Source organism: Elephantulus edwardii, unplaced genomic scaffold, assembly GCF_000299155.1.
Source record: "Elephantulus edwardii isolate Elephantulus edwardi_28Jun2011 unplaced genomic scaffold, EleEdw1.0 scaffold00060, whole genome shotgun sequence".
Taxonomy (NCBI): Eukaryota; Metazoa; Chordata; class Mammalia; order Macroscelidea; family Macroscelididae; genus Elephantulus; species Elephantulus edwardii.
In genome coordinates this window covers 9,797,156-9,808,514 of record NW_006399810.1, presented here as the reverse complement: position 1 = coordinate 9,808,514, position 11,359 = coordinate 9,797,156, and the positions used below count along the sequence as shown (strand labels likewise).

At 41.9% G+C, this 11,359-nt stretch overlaps 1 pseudogene; it reads right to left on the bottom strand.

Moving 5' to 3' along the window:
• LOC102854937 overlaps positions 1–10,758 on the bottom strand; it is a 19,683-nt pseudogene extending 8,925 nt beyond the window's left edge.
• Between the last annotated feature and the right edge of the window lie 601 nt (positions 10,759–11,359).

The following is an 11,359-nucleotide window of genomic DNA, read 5'->3' as shown; positions in this document are numbered from 1 at the left end:
CATCTAACATCTAACATCAGCAACAATATCCCTAGTACCACGACCCCTTCGAAATCCAGACTCTAATAGAGAAGTGACATATTGCAGGTACAGAGGAAAAAAAAAATCTGATCCTGAAACTATTTAACAAGAAAATATAATAAAATATTGTATTTGTATTTTGCAATGGATTTCTAAAATGTAAAAAAGCCTATTTTATAGAAAATTACATTACATTTTTATTCATAGCAGTAAATAAGACTATTGTTAAGCCATTTAGTATTTGTTTTTTCTTTAGTATTTCCAGAGACTGTCTTTAAATACATTTTAATACAAAGGTTAATGTTGCCTTAATAAAGGGCAGAAATGAAGTGCAATTGTAGATTGCCCCATATAGTCTTTTAAAACCTCTTTAGCTGGCAAGACAGATATTATTAGCTCTGTATATCATTAAAAGGCCCATATATGAATCAAATAGTTCTTATTAATTTAATTATTAAACCAAATTTGCAATCATTACAATCCATTTCAAAAGAAAAATTGTATTATCAATATATTTCCCATCAAGCATTCCTAGGAGCCTAGCATTATCTATAGATATATTCAAGCCCTGAATGAGGTCTCCTATGTTAAATGTTTTATTCCATCATCTGATGTCCTTTGTCACTTGAAAATATTTTATAATAGTTTAAGAAAACCAAACTCCCTATCTCTTAAGTGATAGAGCATATGTTAAAAGAGAGGTTATTTTCATATATTTAAAGCATGAAATAATTCCTATGCCTATTTTGTATCTGTGTGGGAGCCAAGCAAGCATTTTTTCCTTCCTGTGGAAATGTAAGTATGAAAGATTCACTAACTAAAAATAAGTGCAGTTTGATAATAATTTAGAATGATGTGGTGAGAAAAAAATGGAAAAGGTTAGGGTGACAGTGATGCTGATGATAAGAATATTAATAAAATGTGTCCTAAATTGCTCTTTAACTGAATCAATAATCCCCAACCTAGCATTTCTAGGTCTCTAAGCATCTAAGAAGGTAGTAAAGGGGGGGTGGGGGGGGGGGGTGGAGCGGGCTGAGAAAAACTCAAGGTTTCGAGTAAGGTTTTAATATACTGAAATTCTCTTCAGATTTTAATAGACTGAAGAGAATTTCCGTGTATTAAAACCTTACTCAAAACCTTGAGTTCTTCTCTCAGTAAAGCTGTCAGAACTAAAATTTTAAGAATCTTTGACTGGAACAGATATTATCTCAACTCAGGGAAGCATATATGTTACCTCACTCATGTTGACCAGATACTCAAGCTGTATTTGGATAAATGGAAAATGTGCTGTTTAAAATGCATTTTTATATGAAAGAATAATATTAAGAAGAGAAAAATTAAGTGTGTCCTTACCAGTACAAAGATTAAGACGTACCAGAATGAATAAACCATGAAAGAAAAATATAAAGATGAATATATTAAAATGGATTTATAAAAAACACCTCAGTGTGATTGATGCTGTTGTTAGTAGATGCCACGACTATGACTGGTAGCAACCATGCAAACAACAGATCTGAAACTTGCTCTGTCCTGTACCATCCTCATCATCTCTAATACACTGGAGCCCAGTGTTACAATCACTGTGCCAATCCATCGTGCTGAGGGTCTTCCCCCTTTCTCTGGCCTTCCATCTTTCCAGCATCATGTCTTTTTCCAAGAACTAGCCCCTCTGGATGACATACCCAAGTCTGTGAGGTGAAGTTCTACCATCTTTGCCTCTAAGGAGCATCCTGATTGCATTTGCTCCAAGACATTTGTTGGTTCTTTATGCAGTCCGTGGGACGGCCTCTATCATTAGGCCCTTATAATCGTTTCTGTCCCCTTGCAAGCTGCAAGACTAAGCTGGGAGGGGTTAGCCCTCCTGCTTGTACAACTGTCCCTGGAAAACCTAAGGAGAAACCACACCAAAAAGAGCTGGATAATTTAATAATTTAGTGAATTTTCCTGTAACTCTTACGCTTCAAATCCTAGACACTGAAAAACAAAACAAAACAAAAACCAACCCAAGTAACCCACTCGAGGTGTTTAAAGCTTGGTGGCTTTGGGTGAAACACAAGGTCATGCTAAGTTGATTTACTGCATTATTAGCTGTTTATACAGTACTGAAGCGGCACATGACGTAGTGAAAAATTACTTTCCGATCTCGGGGAATAAATCAGAGGCAGCAAGTGATTCCACTTAATACTTAACTTTAGCAAGTAAAATATTACACCTGTTATTATTCAGAGCAAACACAGCCCCTTCCATTTGTTTATTGAGGAAACAATTTATTTGAGGACATTTAATTGCAATAGTGAAACCTGACTTGGGGGTTAATCCCAGTTTATAGATGCAATTAAAAACAGTGTGTGCTGTGTCTCATATTTATTATCTAGAGGCAGAATGTTGACACAGCCTGAGTGTTGGGATGGGTGTGCTTGGATGTATCTGAGAGGAGAAAGGTGTAAGATGAAAATCCAGTCATGTGGATGGTGAACACAACTCTTTGTTCTCGCAAGCATTTGTCTAATCTAATTGGGGCTGGGTTTCTAATTTGATTTTACGTGGAGCAATATGAGTTCAAATTGTTATATAGATCCAGTACTGTTTGGTTTCTTGTCAATGATTCATGGTATTTTAATGCCCAACAGGCAAATACTAAAACTCCGCATCGCATATTTGGCAGCATTCCACAATTGACTTGGCCGGAATTCCACCCGTTCTCCTGCCCTGACTGCTAGATCCCTGTTCTCTGAATCTCTGATTTGACTAGCCATTACTCTAAGTCTGTTCCGTGGTGCCGATTGAACCTCACCAGAGCTTTTACACACATGTTTCCTTGGAGGAAATCAGACCTAGGAGCTAAAACCCACTTGACATCTTGCTGGAGTCCACTATAAAAAGCAACCAGGGCAGGCAAAGACATTTCAAAATATTTCTCTCTTTTTCTCTCCATTGGTGACAAGTTTTGGTTTTTAGGCAATGGGTGAGGAGTTATGCTACCAACTCAAAGGCAAGTGGTTTGAACCCACTAGCTCTTCTGTGGGAGAAAGATGGTCAGTCTCCTCCTATGTGACTTATGGCTTCTAAAAAAACCCACTGGAGGGTCAGCTATGGGCTGGTTCTGACTCAATGCAAAGATACTTTATTTTGGATTTTGACATCTTATCAATAATTACTTTTATGTTTAATATTTGATGACCAGTACTGAAAAACTAGGGAGATTTGGGGGTACAGCCCATAGGGAGTTGTGCTGCTGACCCAGAAGTGGCATCTCTTTGGTGGTTCAAATCTACCAGTCTCTTTGAGGGAGAAAAATGGGCCATGTCCTCCAGTGTGATTTACAGCCTCGGAATCCCAGTGAGGATCAGCTATGTGTTCATTCTGACCCAATGGTAATGAGGTAAGTGAGTTACTTAGGAATCTTTTTTCTTATTTCATTTTTTAAAAATATTTATTTTATTATTTTTGTGTGTGTACCGTCAAATCGGATCTGACTGGTACTGGAGGAGATTGTCCCTTCTTCCCCGGCAGAGCATCTGGTGGATTCGAACCATGCGTCTCTGAGACTGCAGTGCTGCTTCTTGCCACTAGGCCACCAGAGCTCCCCTTTCTTATTTCATTTTCCTCCACTTAATATATGAGTTGGATCAGGATTTCCTGGGGGGAGGGGGAGGGTCTTTTCCTCATGTCATTTCTGTCTGTGCTTCCCTCAACAGCCAGTATACATTGTTAGAATATTTTCATTGCCCTCAGCCTCTGTGCATTTTTCTCCACAAAGGCACACCAAGTTGCATTTTGTTCACACATTTTGTAGCCATCTCTGTGTATTCCAATTCCTTCACTGTGTGGTGGCCCATGTGCTGTTTCTAACCTCAGGTGGTTGCACTGTAGCCTTTGACTGAGAAAAAAAAAAAACAAAAAAAACACACCACACAACTGGCTAATAATAGCATGCCCGGAAATCAAAAAGCGTATCGCGATGGGAAAGTCTGCCGTTAGGGACCTCTCAAACGTACTCAGGAGCAACAGTGTCTCTCTGGAGACTAAGGTGCGCCTGATACAGGTCATGGTATTTGCAATCGCTTGTTATGCATCAGAGAGTTGGACAATGACTAGGGAGGACAGAAGGAGAGTGGATGCTTTTGAGCTGTGGTGCTGGAGAAGGGTACTGAATGTACCCTGGACTGCCAGGAAAACAAACAGATCCATCTTGGAGAGGATTAAACCAAGCTGCTCCTTGGAGGCAAGGATTCTGGGGCTTCGTCTGACATACTTTGGGCATGTTGCCAGGAGGGACGGGTTCTTGGAGAGGGACATCATGCTTGGGAGGGTGGAGGGACAGCGCAGGAGGGGAAGACCCTCTATGAGATGGATTGATTCGGTGACTGGGGTAATCGGGATGGGTGTGTCAGAGGCGGTGCGGTTGGCGCAGGATAGAGCAGGGTTTAGAGCTGTTGTGCATAGGGTCGCTATGAGTCATAAACGACTCGACGGCACATAACAACAACAACAACTGACCTCAAAATCTACTACACAGTGGTAGTAACCAAAACAGCATGGTACTGGTACAATGCCAGACACATAGAATAATGGAACAGAACAAAGAGTCCGGAAATTAACCCATCTATCCATGGTCTACTAATAATTAATAAGGAATAAAAACCCTATCAAATGGGGAAATAACAACCTCTTCAACAAATGGTGCTGGCAAAACTGGACCACTATCTGCAGAAAGCTAAAACAGAATCCACATCTCATACTATACACAAAAATCAACTCAAGGTGGATCAGAGATCTGAGAGTAAAGCCCAAAACCATAAAGTTCATCAGAGACCAACTGGAATCAAGCTTAGAAAGCCTAGTCTATGATATAAAGAGACTGTCAAGTACAGCCAGAAATGCTCAATCTGGAGAGGATAAAATTGATGAATGGGACCTTCTAGGGATTAAATCCCTGTGCATATTAAAAACTTCTCCCAACAGAGCGAAAAGAAAACCTACTGACTGGGAAAAAACATTTGGCAATACCATCTCAGACAAGGGTCTCATATAAAAGTTTACAGAATCCTACAGCACCTCCACAAGAAAAAGAATGATAACACAATTTCAAATTGGGCAAAAGACAGGGAAAGAATTTCCACAGAAGAAACTTAGATGATCAATAAACACATACAAAAAAATGTTCCAGATCACTGGCAATAAGAGAGATGCAAATCAAAACCACAACGAGATACCATCTCATCCTAGTAGCAATGGCAAAGTTTAACAGGACAGGAAGTAATAAATTTTGGAGAGGATGTGCCAAGATAGGAACTCTCATACATTGCTGGTGGGATTGTAAAATGATGCAACCACTCTGAAAGGCATTTCCTCAAAAAGCTAAACATAGAAATTTCATATGACCCTGTTATTCCACTGTTTGGAATATACCACCAGAAAATGAGAAATTGAGAACTAAGGCAAAAAAAACAGAGACTTTGTTACACCATTGTTCATAGCAGCATTATTCACCGTCGTGAGGACCTGGAAACAGCCCAAATGTCCAACCACAATGGAATGAATGGAGAAATTATGGTAAATTCATACAATGGAATACTACACAGCACACAGGAGCAAGGATTTTGTTAATTTCTACCTAACTTGGGAGGGACTGAAGAGCATTATTCTATGTGAACTCAGTCCCATAAGAACAAATACTTTATAAGACCATTAGTGTAGAATGAGTATGAGGATCCAAGAGGGAGAGTGTGGGAGCAGAGGGGCGGTGAGGAGAGGGGGCTCATTAATCATAGGGTCGCACAATTTGTTTGGTGGAGGGAGAGGTGGGTAAAGGAAATGGGTTTACAAACTCTGTAAGTAAAACAGTATAAAATAAAAATTTTATTTAAATTTAAAAAACCTGGCTAATAGAATAATAAAGTCTGGTTTTAAATTGTAGAAATGAAAACTATAGTCTGTTTATTGGTTGTTATGAGTGAAACTGTACCCACCAAAGATGTATATATTTGCGAATGTGCTCCTGTTTGGAAGGGCTTTCTTTGGTTACTTTCATGAAGTCGTACTGGTGAAGGACAGATCCTAACTTCAATCAGGACACACACCCCACCAACCCCAACACCACCTCCACCACACAAGGAGAAGACAGGTACCCTTTGAGGCTAGTCTGTATGCCAAGAATCGCCAAGGAACTGACAATTGTCCAAGGTCCTGACGAGGCAGGAATCAACATGCCTGGAAATCTGATTTTAACTTCTAGGTTCATTACCGTGAGAAAATAAATGTTTCTTCTTTAAAGCTACCATTTGTAATGTTTGTGTCATAGCTGAACAAGGAAACTAAGCCACAGGTCATATTATTCCTAGGTAAACCAGTCACTTTCTCTCTGCAAAGTTCCAGGTCATGAGCTGTTCTGTGGTAGCAAAGTTACTTCTGCCAAGTTCTGCCAACTGCTGTATCCTGCAGGCATCCTATCTCCATACCTTTTCAATCTATATGTGGGACATATTCATTCATTCAGGAGGATGGGTTTTATGAGGAGGAATATGGCATTGGGATTGGAGGAAGACTCATCAACTATCTGCTTTACACAGACGGCACAACCCTGCTTGCTGGAACTGAGGAGGGCCTGAAGCACTTGCTGCAGAAGGTCAAGAACTGCAGCCTTTAATATGGATTAAAGTTCAACATGAAGAATACAAAGATTCTTACCACTGGGCTAATTGGCAGCACCATGATAGATGGAGAAGGCAATGAGATTGTTAACAATTTCAGCTGCTTGGCTCCACAGTCAACACTCTTGGCACCAGGCGTCTGGAAATCAAAAGACAAATTACACTGGGAAAATCTGCTGTCATGAGGAGCAACGATGTCTGTATAGAGACAAAGGTGCTCCTGATCTCAGTCATGGTCTTCACAATTAATTGCTGTGCATCAGAGAGCTGGACAATGACTAAAGATTACAGAAGACATATTGTGATGTCTTTGAGGTGTGGTCCTGGAGAAGAGTATTGAATATACACCATGGACCACTAAAAGAACCAACAAGACTGTATTGGAAAAGGTGAAACCACATTTCTGCTTGGAGGCAAGGATTTTGGAGCTTTATCTCACACATTTTGGCACATGGCCAGGAGGGACCATTCTTTGGAGAATGCTTGGAAGGGTGGAGGGATAGTGCCAGCGAGGAAGATCCCGGATGCGATGGATTGATGCAGTAACAATGGTAATGGGGGTAGGTGTGTTGGAGTTAGTGAGACTGGCTTAGGATACAGCAGAGTTCAAAGCTCTTGTATATAAGGTCACTACGAGTTACAGGCAACTCAATGGCACTTAACAACAACAACAACATATCTGTGTTGGATCTCTTCTCTCCATAAGGCATACTATCTTTCTCTCATTATACTTTGTAATAGAAGTTTTGATAGTAATTTCTTATATTCACATGTTTCTCCACCAAGAAGATGTTCCAATGCCCACCTATCTGTCAGTGATATTTTGCTATGTCACCACCACCAGCAGGGTCACTGATGGTGGACAGGTACAGCAGAGATTCCAGACTAAGACAGACTAGAAAAAGAGATCTGAAATATTTGGAAAATCAACAAATGGAAATGTTACAGATGCTGACATTGTCCAAATCACTTGCTTTGGACACATTATCAGAGCAATCAACCACTAGAAGATGTTATGCTTGATGAAGCAGAGGGCCAGGAAGGTATGGACACCCTCAGTGAGATGGATTGATACAATAGCACAACAATAAACATAAAATGATCATAGGATGATACAGGACTGTGCAATGTTTTTGTTCTTACGTATATGTGGTAGTTTTGTTGTTATATCCCCTCAAGTCCAGTACGACTCACAGTGACTTATGAACAAGAAACCAGAACCTTATCCTATCTTATGCCATCCTCATCATCTGACACACTTGAGCCCTCTGCTACAGTCACTGTGTTACTCCATCTCACTGGAAAGATTTCCTCTCTTTCACTAACCCTCCATCTTTCCAAGCATGAAGTCCCTTTCCAAGTACTAGCCTTTCCTAATAACATGTCCAAAGTATGAGAGCTGAAGCTTCGTCATCTTTGCCTCTGCTTTGCACTCTGGCTGCATTTTTTCCAAAGCCTATCGGTTTGTTCTCTAGGCAGTTCATGGGATACTCGGCTCTCTTCTCCAGCACCACAACTCAAAGACATGGTATTTATGAGTCATAGTCAATTTTACAAGAGCTGACCCACCTGCCTACCTAAGATGATATTAAGTTCTTTGAGCACAGGAAGGGTATCTGAAGCTGCCATCATATCCTTTAGTATCAAGCTGGTCACACAACGTGGCTTTATAAACACTTGCTGACATCTTGTTGTTAGGTGCCATTGAGTCATAGTGACCTATGACTTCACCCCGTCCTGTCCTGCACCACTTTCACAATCTCTACCATGCTCAAGGCCATTGTTAGAGTCACTTTGTCAATCCATCTCATTGAGGGGCTTCCTTTCTTTTACTCACTCACTGCCTTTCCCAGTATGATGTCTTTTTCCAAGGGCTGGCCCTTCCTGACAACATACACGAGACATACGACATATGTGAGAGGGAGTTTCACCATCCTTGTCTCTAAAGAACACCGTTTGCAGTGCCTCCAACAAGACAGACTGTTTGTTCTTTTGGCACTCCATGGTATAGGAAACACTCTTCAGCAACACCACAGTTCAAAAGCACCGATTCTTCTTTGTTCTTCTTTATTCGTTGTTCCATTTTCAGCTGCATACAAAACAATTGAAAAGATAATAGCTTGGGTCAGGCACACCTTAGTTTTTAAAATGACATCCTTGCTTTTTTAGTATTTCTAAGAGATCAATGAAAGCAGATTTTCCCAATATAAGAAATTTTTTAAAAATTTCTTGACTGCTACACAATGAGTGTTGATTGTGGATACAAGTAAAATAAAATCCTTGACAACTTCTAGCTTTTCTGCATCTTTGATGATAATGTTGTCTATTTGTCCAATGGTGAGAACATCTGTTGTTTTCTTGATGTTGAGATATATACTTCATATCTGTTGTCTTTGATTAGCTAAGTCTTGTTGACCTAGATTATGTTCAGTGGTCTGTGAGAGACCAGAAATGTACATGCAATGCCACTCCAACAGAAAGAAGCTCCCGATCCCTCTCTCCCACTCTAAGTGTGAGATGCACCAACACAGATGGTGTCAGCAGAGGAAAGAAGTTTATTTCTGAAAGTGTCATTGTAGTCAGCTCTCACTTACTCAAGCCTGGCAGATCACCCACTTTGGGAAATTACCTGGGCTTCCTAAGGCCTTTGGCTGGCCTATCTTAGGGCCATTTCACTGATCATTTTCTTGTTGAGCTGGACCTGAAAAGAAAAAGCAATCCTTTCTGCCATGATGAAAGTGTGAGTGAGGAAGCTAGTGGCAGCAAGGTCTAGGGCTATCTGTAGAGTCCAGTCATCTAAGCCAGTGCTCTCAAATTGCCCAAAATTTCTCCTCTCTAAGAGCAGATGGTCCCAGCTAATCAACTAGAAGGAGGGAGATGGGCAAATGTTGGATTTATTCAGCAGATGGATTCAGAAAAGATAAAAGGAGGTGGCCTACCCTTTCTGTCACACTGGGGAGAGCAGATCCATGATTGTGGCTATTCTTAGAGATTCCTTAGAAGTCTCTGGCTATTTCATTCAACAGATTGCATGGTTGCCTCCTCTTTTAGCCCGTCTCTAAACACATTGGCTACCTTCTTCAATTGACCTAAAATCTTGCTCTCCCTTTAAAAAAAAAAAAAAAAGCTACTATATTAAATAAAAGCCAGGCCATCCCACCCAGTCTGACCTTCTCCAGAGGACAGTGAAAACAGTGGGTTGGGTTCCAGGTCCAGTTCAACCCTTAGGACTCCTTCCTGTCTGACTTGGGGTACTTAAGTTTCTTTCATGCAAGGAGTGAATTCTACCACTGAACCCCCAGGGAGTCAGCCCAGTGAGCAGAGCTAAGGTGTTTCTGAAGAGAGGAGCTGGGTGTTTCTATCCACTGATGTGTCTGTCTCTGACAATGTGGTGAAGCAAACAAGACCAAAAGACCAAGTGTATGTGCCGAAATCAGTGTCCTGCTCTTCAATAACTATGCTCACTTCTTAAAATATGGACATTAAGGAGGAAAGGGGCTTTCGTTGGGTTAGGAACAGAGATGACTAAGGGAATTCACTATTTGGGGAAGGAAGCCTTTCTATTTTAAGGATGGCTTTGGTAGCCTAATGAATAAAGAGTTGTGCTGCCAACCCAAAGGTGGACAGTTCAAACCCGCCTGCCACTTCTCTGGAGACCAATAGGAGGTAACAGGAAGGAAAGTGAAAGAAAACTAGAATTTAAAATGCACACATAGAAGAAGCTTATGCCTTAGGGAGCAATGAGTTTATATTAATGGAGAAAGAACATTTCAGAAACGGAGGATGAAAAAAACGCAATGTCCTTGAACCACACATTGTAGAAACTGCTGCATGTTTTGCTGTATATATTGTCATCATCAACAACAAAATAAATAAAATTCTTAAAACGCACGAAGTAGGAAGGTTTCGAACATCCCTCTCCTTGGAGCAAGAGGGTAAAGTGAGCTCCCAAGGTCGCCAGCCCAAGGAAACCCCAGAAGTCGCCAGGTCAGCTCTCCAAGCCCTAATGACACTCAGCAACTTCCAGACATCTCCCCATGCGCGGATGAGAGTGAGTCTGGGCAGGCTGGTGTGAGGGCGACATAGTCATGAGAAGAGGTGGCTGCCTCCATGAGGAACAGGAACGTGGGCAGCAAAGCGAATTGTTTGATGGGAGAGGCTTTTAGCACCATCCACCTTCAACCTCCACAGTAAGACGCAAATCCACAGGGCCTGGGGGCGAACGTGGAGGGCGCCCAAGCCCGGGCCCGAGTGGGGCCTCCCCAACATCCTGGCTGAGTGATCCCGGCTCCCGGGTTCCCGCTGGCGCACCCCTGCTGAGCCCTGGGCTTCTGCATGGGCGCACCCTTGCCCAGGCCACCCCGGCCTAGTGAGTTTTTCGCGCAGCTGGTGCGGGGTCAGCGGCGGGTTATCTCTGCCGCAGTGGCTGCAGCGACCTGTTGCTGGGCTTTGGGGCTGCAGTGGGGGTGGGGTAAAGTGTAGGTTGGTGGGGTGGAGCAACCCCGCCCAGCCTGCTGCTGCCGGAGTGTACCGGGCTCCCAGGGACCAGCCTGAGGACTGGCACGAATGGGCAGGGGGCCTAGGACCCCTGGTACAAAGCACTCATAAATCTCCCTCGGAAGAATTAGCTAATTAATGTATTAATTAAGGAAAGGTGGAACGCCTCCCAATCCCACTGAGGTTGA